The sequence below is a fragment of the Dromaius novaehollandiae genome, chromosome 15 (genome assembly GCF_036370855.1).
Source record: "Dromaius novaehollandiae isolate bDroNov1 chromosome 15, bDroNov1.hap1, whole genome shotgun sequence".
NCBI lineage: Eukaryota > Metazoa > Chordata > Aves > Casuariiformes > Dromaiidae > Dromaius > Dromaius novaehollandiae.
In genome coordinates, this window is record NC_088112.1 from 19,844,528 (window position 1) to 19,856,590 (window position 12,063).

A 12,063-nucleotide genomic window follows, 5' to 3' on the forward strand; every position below is an offset into this window, starting at 1 on the left:
GAGTCTATTTTTAGTGTCTTGGAAGCGTCGGGTTTTTTCTCTCTCTCCTTTTCGATTTGTTTTGTTTTGTTCTTCCCCCCCCCCTTTCTCCTTTTTCTTCCACAATTGCCTATCTGCGTTTGGGGTATCAAGAGCAGGCATGTTTTGCGGGAACGCTTACCGCAGCCAGCAGCTTCCATTTATTTTATGCCTCACTTGCAGGAGAAAAGGCAGCGGGGCGAGCGAGGCGGGTGCTGGCAGGGCTGCGCTGCCGCCCGGGGGGGTCTGGGGGGGCAGGTGGCTCCCGGCGATGGGGGCAAAGGCGGCGGAGGGGCCGCTGCCGCGGGGTCCGGCGGCCTGCGGGGTGGGCAGAGGTCGGCGGTGGCCCTGGCCGCGCCGGGGGGGCCGCGCCGGGGCTGAGGGTCCCAGGTGATGCTTTTCCAGGAGATCCTTTTGGTTTTTTTCCCCCATCCCAAGGTTAATTTGGCAGCACTGTATTTTGCAAAATGTGCATTGCCTTCCCTGTGTCTTTCATTGGAACAGAGAGAAATCAGAAAAGCTTTTCAAAAATACCTGCAAGAAAAAAAGCAAGAAAAAAGTCTGTACCCAGTTCGGGGGGGGGGGGGGGCAGTTAATACAGCAGATGCTTCTCCTTGATGTTTAAAATTTTGCTAGATTTTACTTTTTCTTGTATTTCACTTCACTGAAAACCGGTGGGCTTGCAGTGTTTGTTCTTTCCCATCGTTGCAGTTTTGGACCTGCTTGGTCCAGCCCATGGGGAGGCTGCACAGCCCGAAAAGCCCCCGCAAAGGGGGCAGAGGGCGAGGGCGGCGGGGAAGGGCCCGGCAGCAGCCCCCCAGGTGCCCCGGAGCCGCGGTGGCTTCCCGGCTGTCGGGAAGGGCGAGGGGCCGGGACGCCCGCGCCGGCAGCGCCCAGCTCTCGCGAGCGGTGGGTAAAGCAGCTCCCGCGCCGGCCCTGCCGCAGGTTGAGCCTTCGGGGCAGGTTATTTATTCCCTTTGCATCGTCCTGTACAGTGAATGCTATTTTCCTCCTTCTATTATATTCCTCGGAAGGTGTTTTTTCTATTAGCGATGTCTATAAAAGCACTTATTTTGTGTAACAGCCTGCAGGCTGCATCCCAAATAAACCGGGGGAGTTTACGCGGTTTATTCAGTCTGTAAAGCCGGGATGAAGCACCGTCCGCCCCGGCTTCGCCCCCCGGGGCCGCGCGAGGTGTTTCGGCGCGCACCGACCGCCGCCGGCATCCCCGGGGCCGCGCTGCTCCCCGCGGGGTCCGCGCTGCCGAGATGCCGCTGGCGAGGAAGGATGAAGGCGACGCGGAGGAATGCAATAACGCTCTGCCTCGGGGCCGGGGGCAGCGCTAAGGCACCGGATCCGGGAATGATGCGGGGTCCCGGGCAGCGCCGCGAGGCCGGGAGCCTGCCGGAGAGATGACCCCGTCGCAGAAGGGACCTTTCGGGAGGATGCCACGGTCAGGGGGATACCTAGAACCAGCTTTCCCTTAAAAATAAGGAAAAAAAAACCCTCTGCCCGGCGCTGGCTGCCCTGTGCTGCGTTTGCAGGCCGGACGGGTGTTTTGCCAAAGCCCTCCGCTGTCGTGCAAGCCAGGCAGCGAGCGCTCCCGGCTATCCGAACGGCAGCGACGATTTATTCCCGAGCTGCAGCAAAGAGGAATCTGCAAGCGGGGGGAGAGGAGGGGGAGCAAAGCACAACCTGATCTTGTAAAAAGGCGCCTTGAAAATACCATGCGCCAGGGTCCTCGCACAAGCTTTTTATTTACCAATCTGCAGTCAGAAGAGGCGAAGGCAATAACCGCATGGCATACGGGGAAATGGGGGTAGGGAGGGTCCCTGATAGTAAAAAAGAATGGGTCTGAACAAAGGGAAAGGTTCTGCTAAACCGATGATGGCAGATGGCATCAGCCCCGCCATGTTCCCCTTCAATTGCGGGAAAATACAGTAAAGCAATTTAATGAAAACGCTTAAATAAGCAAACAGTGCAGTTAATTGAACCCATATGTATTAGGAAGGAAATCTAAAGTATACTGATTCATTAAGTTTTATATAACTGTAAACCCCCAGAACCTAAGAAAGAGTAAGAAGCCATGATGAAGTGCCAACTAGAAGGAGACCCTCTACCAAACTTCACTTCGCTCTGTTTTGTTATGACAAGAACAAGTGGTTTTAACAAGTACACCATAAATCAGGAGCGCACACTCCAGCCTGGAGTCTTCCAGGTACCAAACTCTGCTATAGACTTGCATGCCTTCATTTTCTGGTAGTTTTTTTTTTTTATCTTCCAAGATACATAAATAACTGGAACTTGGATGCTGCCATATGCAAAGAAAACTAGTAGAGAAGTCTCTGAGGTCTTTACTTATTTTATTCAAGCAAAACTTCCAGTGGTATCTAGAGGATGTCTCCTGAGGCATGTGTAACTGGGGGTCACGGGCTCTGGTCCATCTTTCATTCCTGAAACAAAACCTTTGCCTGTGCAGCGAGCGTGCCTCGCCAGTCATGGCTTTTTGGGTAGAAAATTGCTCAAGATGGAAAATCCAGGCTGGGAAAGACTCAGCAGACTTGCTGCCAAACAGACTGGTTTGCTTGATAGAGTTTCTGCCATAGATTCAGTTTAAAAACTGTCCAGAAGCAAAATGTTGAGGAGAAAGCAGTCATGGTCCCATCGAAGCAAGTGCAGAAAAGTTCCCTTTTATCACAGCAAGGCCAGAACCTCACCTGCAGACCAGGGTAGCTTTGGAGAGCCCTGGTTTTGGATTCAATAGGTGCGTTTTGGGGTTGGGGTGATCACATTTGCTGCTTGCTTTTACTGGGCTCCTCTTGGCTCACGGAGCAGGATCGGCAGCACCTGCTCCGTTTTCACAGCAATCTGGGTGACCTCAAACAAAAGCCAACAAACGAAAGATGAGGATTCGATCCCAAAGCCCAGAAAGGGTTGAGAGCTGGGCCCTGAGGGTTTCCAGCGATGCTGATCTCACGTGCCACTGAGTGACCGTACAGGAAGCCTTCGGCTGGAAAGGAAGGTGGTCTACAGCCAGGGCGCAACGTCTTAGGCTACGACTGCAAAGGCGTTTCAGGGCACCCAGGCTGGCCAGGGAGGTCTTCAGCGACTCCTGAAGACCCACAGGCCTTTCCCACGCACGCACACGCAACACGGCGCGTGGGGGATATAACAGGAGAAGCAGCTGCAAAAGCAAGCGGTTACGGATTGCGTTTTCATGCATTGAGGTTGACCAGGGAGGCTAAATCGTTGCATGGTGCATGTCTGGGTGCTCAGGACTTAAAGAAAAAAATAATAAAACAAAAGCACAAAAAAAGCAAGCCTGTCTAATGAATATACAAAATATTACTGAACAATGTCTCAATTTAAAAAAAAACAATAAGAATAAAGGCACCGAAGGCCCCTACGGGGAACCGCACATGACGGTGGCGGGGGCCTGGCCCCCGTTCCTGTCCCCGCACGGTGGTGGTGGGCACATAGGGGTCCTGGGCAGGTGGGGAGGCCCTACTGCAAAGCAGCCGCAGCCCCCCCGGGAGCAGAGATGCCCCTGGGCCAGTGCTGGAGCCCCTGCTCGGCTTTCGGGACGTCAGGCTCTGTTAGGGTTAGAGTGCGTTAGGGAGACAGCGGTAGCGTTGACGGATTGGCCCCGATTCAACAAAGCACTTAAGCACAAGCTTAACTGTAAGTACGTACTTAAGTCCCTCCTTATACAGCAGAACATATGTTGACGCCCTGCCGAAGTCAGCTTTAAGTGCATGCTTAAAGTTAAGTGTCTGCTTAAGTGCTTTGTTGAATCAGGGCTGTTGTTTACTTCCAGCAATTGATGTCTCCTGGAATATCCACATCTCTGGTTGCGAACCTGACACATCTGTTTTCTCTTAACATTATTAATAGAGCCATTCTTTACAAAAATACACGACTGCACGATCCTTAAAAATCTGCGATCGCTGCATTCCAGAAGTGCAAGTGACCTGCAAGTCCCGAGCGTGTCCGTATAGAGCCCATGCGTTTTCCTCACGGGTGATACTTCTTTTATTAAATCTAGAGAGTTCCTAAAGAAGCAACAAGGTTACAAAACAACATGGCATAGCAGAACATACATACGATCTGAATCTTGGCGAGAGAAAAAAGTGTTACTTATGTCGAGAAACCCCAAACTGCAAAAGATGACTGGAGTACCATCTTGTAAATTAAAATGAAATTCTTACTGTAAATAGGTATTAAATTAGTATATACCTACGTGTAAGTAACACAAATACAGAACTCTTCTCATAAATAGCGGTGTTGAGAAACGAGGAACCGGGCAGAGCGCTGGAGCACAGCTCACCACCGCCGGCAGGCAGCAGCAGGGACAGCTTGCCGGAACGGAGATGACTCCCAGCGCGGGGACATGCCACTGCCCCGGGGACCGAGCCACCGTGCAAACCACGCTCCTCATTAAAACAACCGTGGAGACGTGTCCGGGAAGGAACCGGCAGCTGTAAGGGATGGGTAAGGCACAGCACAACATCTCGCACCTCTGCTCAACTTCTCTTTTTTTTGTATTTTTGCATGCTTCAGGGTCTCTGCTGCACCGCTCGCTGCGGTGCCCGGGGCCGGTGTCCCCCCGCGGGCTGCGGCTCTGCCAGGGCAGATTTCGGCAGCGGCCGTGGCCGTGTCCAACGGGGCAGTCGTGCCGCCCTGCTCCGCTCCGCAGCCCGGCTGCAGTTTCCCCGGATCCGTCCTCGGCCCCCGCCGCCCTGCCGGGCGGTCTCCCGGCCACGCTGGAGACTCAGACCACAACCGAAGGAAATCGCTAAACTGAATTGCTCCAAGTAAGTCCTCAGCAGGGTTTGACTGGTAAATGTTTAACAAGGAGAACTCCCTATCCTCTCCTGGTACATATTAAACTAATACATTTATTTTAACAAGGGAAACGGTTTCCCTAAGCTCCTGCTCAATTTGAGCCCTCGACTTCTACAAAGGACTAAGTAAGGGAGGCTTCCTGGGGCTCGGTAATTCGCTGGGACTAAACGAGAGATGGCTCCGAGCCACGGCCGCGGCGCCTGGAGGCGGCGGGACCTCCCCAGGGCTCGGCAGCGCTCGGCTCCGGGCTTTCCGGTGCCACCTCGGCACGGCGCGGCTGCCGTCGGCTCTCCGCCGCTCCGGCCGGCCCACGGGGCCGCGTTGCCGATAGTCCGGCCGCGGTTCGTGCTGGAAACGGGTGCTCAGGGCTCTCTTTGCACCTTGCCCGTAAGCTGGAGAGCTCTGCTCTGCCGTCCCGGTGCCGGCTGGACCCTCCCAGGGCTCTGCCGAGCGGGATGGCGACCTGCCAGGCGAGCGGTCCTGCTGCAAAACCCGGCAAAGGCCCTGGCATGCCTTGGATAGTGCCATGGACACGTTGCCCATGAGATGTCCCTTCCCCGGCCATCACTCAGCACTTTTCTGCCACCACCGCTCTTTGCATGCTCCAGAGAGGCCCCAAGTCCTCCGTGTCGGACCGGCTGGACACCCGAAGCCGGCCGCTGCTCCGCTCCCGGAGGCGGGCTTCACGTCTCCGTCGCTGCCTTGGGAGGCCGGAGCCAGGATCCGAGGCGCTCTCCCTCGCTGATGCCCTCGAGGAAAGGAGCATCTCTGCAAGCAGCTCCCGCTCCGCATCTCTGCTTGGAGCCATCCCTGACGCCGGCGCTTGGCTCTGACTCACGGGCGAGAGGGCAGGTTCCAACAGCGGCGGCAGCCCCTGCCAAGGCAGCGCTGGCTCCCGGCGTCGCGGCCCGAACCTCGCTGGGAAACTTCCTCCAGCTCAGCTTGTGCTGCCTGCTGTCAAGCAGCCGAGGCTCCAGCTGCGGCAGCCCGGGGTGATCCGCAGCGTTCCCAGGACGGGGCATGCGTCGGGAGGTGCGTAGCAGACGGAGCACTCCGGCTAGTTTGCAAACAGCTCCCCGGCACCACAGAATGGCTTTTGCACCACAGCCCAGAGAGCACGGATACTGCTTTTGCACTTCCCTCGGTGCCTCACGGTTAGACAGTACTGGGAGACCCTTTCAGAGAGGTCGAACATGAAAACATGCAGCAGAAACCCACCTCAGCCTGATCACCTAAGGCTTTTCCTCCTGCCACCGTGATTCCACATCACATTTGCTGATTATTAAAACTGCAAAGTCTCTCTCCAAATATTCCTTCTCCAAGTATTGCAGTCTGCCTTCAGGTCTTCTCAATGTTTATTTGCAAGAGCGAAGTTTTAAAAGCCCAGAAAAATATGAAACATTTGCAAACGTTTTTCTCGCCCTCATGAACTAGCAGAAATGCAGTTCCTCTGGTGCTCACCTGCCTGCGCCCGGAGTCAGGGCAATGTGTTTCTCCTACAGCTGATAGTATCAGCAGGAAAATCCTTTCCACTCCCTGTGTTTTTCTGGGGTTGCAATTCCAACAAGCCTTATAGCGGCTTGGCAGTACAGTAAATAAGAAACAGATTTCCCAGTGTTTTGTTTTACCATTTTCTCTTTTGTAGAGGCTAAGCGCAGACGCAGGTCTGGACTCCCAGAGGTCTCCGCTTGGATTGCCCATGCTGGACCCACGGGTAATAACCGTGCCGTGAGGCAGCCGCCAAGCGTGGGCCCAGTTTGCTAGGCGAATATGTCCGAGGAGAGGGCATTATCTGCACTGGGAACTAATCAGGACAACAGAAGTGCACATGCATTTGTTCAGAAGCGCAGATTTGGGTGGAAAACTGGATAGAAAGTAAGACCTGCGGGGCATACCCCGTGTCACGGATGGTAGTGATCCGTCCACTGAAAACGCTTGTTCTCTGAGCCAGAAGAAACAGCCAGTTTCTGTGCTGACTTGAGATCTTACATTGCCTCCCACCGCTGCTGTCCTCAATTTTTTCCCATGTGTTCACAACAGCATCGGTGGATGTGGTAGCGCAGATGTGGAAGGGCCCAGCCTTACCTTGCTGCTTTCTGCAGTTTCCAGAGCTAAGCTGCAGTCTGCAGGACATGGCATGAAGGGAAACGGCAACGCAGGAAAAGGCGATTCTCTGCAAAGCAGTTGCATGCGAGAGCCCGGTCACATCTGTGAACATTAATGTCACAAAAACTTGGGGACTGGTTTTGAGACATTAATGTCTCAAAACTGTGGGACTGGTTCTCTTCCTGTGCCAACATCCGCCCAGAACAGCTTAATCAATTGGATTATGTGTGGTGTACAGGCACGCAAGGGAAGCATGAACCGAATGATTCATCTTTCAGCCAGGTAGTTAGGCCTATTACAACAGAAACCCCGTTTGCGGTCTCTTCTTAATCTCCTAACTGGACTCGTCGCTCTTTGGACCCAGGGACATGCCCACTGATTTCAACCCCTCCGTTACAGTATTTCTCGCAGCTGAGGTGGGCAGTGGAGGAATGGACTGGGCCTCGCGATGTTTGTGTGTCAATGGTATCAAACTGGTATCAAATACAGCATCAGCCTAAAGCTTAGCTTAAGCAGGAAGACGGTGGACTCCTCACAGTATCATATTTTGGGAACAAAATAGCAGCTACCTTACCTTGCCTCTCAGCCACGCGGTCATCACTGAGGTCACTTCTGTATCCACGTCCCCCTGTCACGCAGTAACGCTGATATCATCATTGCTCAGGGTCCGCAGCTCTGGAGGAAGCCAGCGTGATGACATCTCCAGGGAAGCCTCTAGAAAAGACCAGCCTCTGGTATCTATGTGAAAGCCTCCAAATTTTGTTATCCTCATAAATGAAGTTTCTCTTTTAAATGCAATGTTTCACACATTGCACATTTGGTTTTGGAATACATCAGTCAGTTAATGAGGTTAGATTAGTCCTGCATTTGTTTCAGCCCGCGCCAGCAGTGGCAGTAATAACAGTGATCCAACCACTAACATTAACATGCCTTTAAGCGCCCCTGTAATCTGTTGCGTAAGGTTGACTTGCAAAGCAGGCAGAGAAATTGCTTGCTTATGCTTATTATAAAATTGCTGCTCCAATGCGTACCACAGTGCACGGTAATTTCAGAGGATCACAGAGGCAAAACAGAAGCAGGATTTTCGTTGGAGACTTTCAAACGTGTCTAGAGGCTTCAGGAGCTGATGCTGGCATAGGCCGAGTTCCCAGCTATCATTTTATCTACAAATTTGCTTTGCTATTAGAGCCGTTGCTTCCAATGCACCCAGCGAGGCTGGGCAAAAAACAGCCCAGATGCAATCGGTGCCAAGGCTGGAAGAGGCGATTCCCCCTCCTGGGAGGGCTCCATGTGTGTCCCCCCCCCCAAACTGGGCTCCCAGCTGGCTCCCTGGCCATGGCACCTCTTAGGCAGGCGTCTCGCCAGCCTGCTCGGGCGTGCCGGAGCTCGGCCACGTTTCTGCAGCCTGAAAGCCAGCGTGGGCACGAGCTGGCAAGCAAAAATGCCCAGGCAGCTTCAGAGACCAGCCCAGTGGGTATCCGAAAACTCGCCCCTCTCAGAGCTTGCAGCCACGGACACGTACACGTGCAGCCTAGGACTGTATAGCAATGCTCACGGAAAAGTAAGTTGTGGCAGGGGAAGGTTTTATATTAAATAGACAAAACCCTATTGGGCTTATGACAAAATCAGCATCACCCTGTCTAGTAACTTAGGAAGTAATTAAGAGCAGTTTTATAGGTACAAGATCCCGCTGTGCAAAAGACTAGTAAAACCGCGTCCGAGTCTTCTGAGCGAAGCGTGCAAGGATGCGTGTGACACGGGGGCTGAGCTCACACGCAGGCGTCCCCGCGCCTGCTCATCCGCCGCCTCCTCCGGCTCGAGAGCCATCAGGGGCACGTTGCCTGGGACCGACTCACCTCTCGCGCCCACCCGCTGCACGTGCAGGCACGACTCCCTCCTTTTCGGAGGAGCAAAGGTCCATACCATGTCCAAACCAAAAAAGAGGGCCCGAACAGCTAGATCAAGATTTGCTAAATTAAGGTGGATCAAGGCTTTGGAGGCCTCCTTTGGGACATGTCTATGGAAGGGCGTTCCCTGGCCCATGGCCTGGTCATCTAAAATCTCCAAGCCCAGCATCCAGAAGTGAAGGCAACCAACAAGAGCTGGCCATTTCTCCGGATCCAGGCTTTTGATTTTAATATTTTAACGCTAGCAGAACAAGCAGAAGGCTGTTCCCATAATGCCAGGACAAAAGGCAACGACGGAGGCCACCAAGCCATGAGGTCCTTGCCCTCTCCTTGCAGCACAGCCGTGGAGACCAGCACTTAGCTAGACCAGCACCGGGTGCTCAAGAATGAGCCTCATGTTGACAGAACAAAGCAACAATTTTACAATGTCAGTTTAAACCATTAATAATAGTCTGTACAAACCCTTGCAAGCTTCCAATGCTATGTAAACAGAAGTGAATTAAAATTATTTTTTCCATCGCTGTTTAAAATGTGTGATGTTTTTGCTAAACGGCCCCACGAGCAAAAGAGAGGGTGAGTCTGAAATGATTCCCTGGACTCAGGCCAGAGCCTAGCAAGTACTTTATATTTCACTCTCAAGATGGTCAGAGCAGAGGTTTAAGAGGCTTTGAACACAAACAGCGTTAGGTTAGTTAAGTCCTGCCTTGACCAGCAGCGAGCGTTTGAGACATAAACAGATTTCATTTGAACCGGGCTTAATGTAACTGGGTTTACAGATTCACAGCTGATTTCAACATACATCAGAAGTGTTGTATATCCAGCACGGCCGCGTGGTCCGGCGGCGGAGGGGGGACAGGGCAGCCGTAGCCGTACCGCAGCTCCGGCACTGACCCCCGGCGCAACCTTCGGCAATCGCGGCGGTTCCTTTATCTGCAAAATGGAAATAGCTGAGCTGCTTCACAGAGCAAACCTGGAATCAATTAATGTCGAGCCCACATTTAGGAGAGGCAAAACACTATATAAACATTATGTATCATTTAGCTTCTGAGGAAAAGCCATCGCCTGACAAAAGGGGCCTCTCTTTTTATGAAGTCCGGTTTACACTGGTACTCCCGACTTCTTCGGCCTGCTCCTGATTTACGCCGGCCCAACTGCAGGAGAAGCAAGGGCACCAAATACATTAATTTCCCCTCATTAATACGTGCAGGCCTCTTTCTGACCACCTCCATTTCACGTTCGGTTGCTGACCCTCCTCGGGGCGATGCTGAGGGACAGCATCACGCCCTGCCTTGGGCGCGAGAACGGGCCGGGCTTTCCTTCCCGGCTTCTACCCCTTCGGCAAACAAATCGGGGCCGTTCTTGGAGAGGAGGAGCTGCGTCCCCAGCTCAGGGGCAGCTCAGCCCCACACACTGAACCCGAGAGCAGGCAGGGGTGATCGAGGGGGCCATGATCTGCCCTCGCTCTGCCACCCAAAGCTGCTTCTGCCAGCAAGACGGGACGGGACGGGACGGGACGGGATGGGACGGGACACAGAGCCTACCTGGCTCCTGTGCACCACCAGACCCGGCCAAAGCAGCTGAGGGATGTCCCAGCAGAGCCAGAGCCTTGCTCCAAGGGTTTCAGCACTTCTTTCAGTTCAGCCTGTTCAAAGGGGCAGGAAGCTTAAGTAGCAAAAAAAAAGAAAAAAAAGCTTTATAGTCAGTTTAGGTTTAGTTGAGGGTGGGGAATGCACTGACGTCTCCTGTTACCTGGGTTAGAGGGGCTAAGCCATGACACTGAGTCACGCAACAGCTTATGGATGGAAACCTTGGTGTCCTGAGCCCGGTGCCTCCGAGCTGCCCGCACGTGAGGAGGGGTGAGACCTCCACCAGCAGCACTGGGGTCTGCACGGGGGGGCTGGCTGAGGAGGGCCCAGGTGACCCCGAGGATGGGTCCTCCCTAGAAAGTTGAAGCAAAGTCTTCCAGACAAAGACGACGACCCAAACCCTGCCAGAGAGCAGCAGCGTGGGATCAGAGCCGTCCCTCGATGCGAGGAAGGAGAGGGCTGAAGCCGACAGCACCCGTGAGCGTCCTCACCAGCAAAGACCTTGCAGCTGAGACGTCAGTTCTCACCTGGCGCTGAGCCACAGCTGGAAACGGGAGGTATTTTTATAGGTTTTACCTGCTTGGTCTGTCTGCGTGCTCTGTGTGCCGTTACGCCTGCATGCCAGGGAGCACCCGGCTCTCCCAAATCCTGCGGGAAAGCCCTTGGCCATGGAAGCGTCCCTGCTGCCTCCCACGGCACACGACTATCTCCGACCGGCGGGAGCTCTCGGGGCCGTGCACAGATAGGCATCACTGAAACGAGAGCAGCAGAGAGGTTACTTCCAAAGCACCATTACTTGTGGTGACCAGACAAGCCCATAAGTACTTGAAAAAAACTGAAAAACTAGAGGATGCTTTGCCATCCAGATGAACCAACCAGAAATTGGAAATTCAGCAGCGGGGCCAGAAGATTTTACCACTGTCAACACTTTTGGTTGCTACCTGTAACTCCTGGCCTCTCCATTCATTCAGCATTGCTCACCAATGTCACTGCGGCACTTTTCTGGCACTAGAATTTTATTTTTGGTTAAAACACATCCCAGACCATTTCTAACCAGGGTCCTCGCGGGCCGGCTGCCGTCCTGCGGTCCCAGGCTACTGGGAGAGCTCTCGCAGGGGAGCTGCTCGGCCTGAGCCCTCCCTGCAAACCCGGGGAGGGGGAGGATCTTTTTTCACACCACACAACATTTTTACCATTAAGGTGATGGAAACCAGGGTTACCGACAGCCCGGTTCCCCAGCGCTAGCCGCGGTGGTGCCCACTGGGACGCTGCTGCGGGTGCAGCACTGGCGGGTGCTGGCTCAGGCCTGGGGGTGCTGCACCCACCGCGGGGAGGGGGCACCGCGGGCTGGGCTGCGGGACCCCTCTGCGCTCCCTCCAACACAGACACGGGGGGAACCGCACCAATTCAGCAGCATCTACTGCAGCCGGACCCGACTATGCGTGACGCTGTTTTATTGATAGCTCATCCTCTTCATGGAGAAACTGGTTCAAATGAGCAAACTTCCTTTAACCTTGCTATTATTAACATGAAAGCCCAAAGAAATGATTTCTAGCATCTGTGTTGGCTTCCCACAGCTCGGCTCTGCCGGCATAGCGAAC

General features: G+C 53.9%; 1 long non-coding RNA gene across 1 annotated transcript; it reads left to right on the top strand.

Moving 5' to 3' along the window:
* The first annotated feature begins 325 nt into the window (after positions 1-325).
* LOC112994135 (uncharacterized) lies at positions 326-9,393 on the top strand. Its single transcript, XR_010391772.1, has 2 exons — positions 326-4,832; positions 5,472-9,393. It is a non-coding gene; the product is annotated as an uncharacterized LOC112994135 (long non-coding RNA).
* The last annotated feature ends 2,670 nt before the right edge of the window (positions 9,394-12,063 follow it).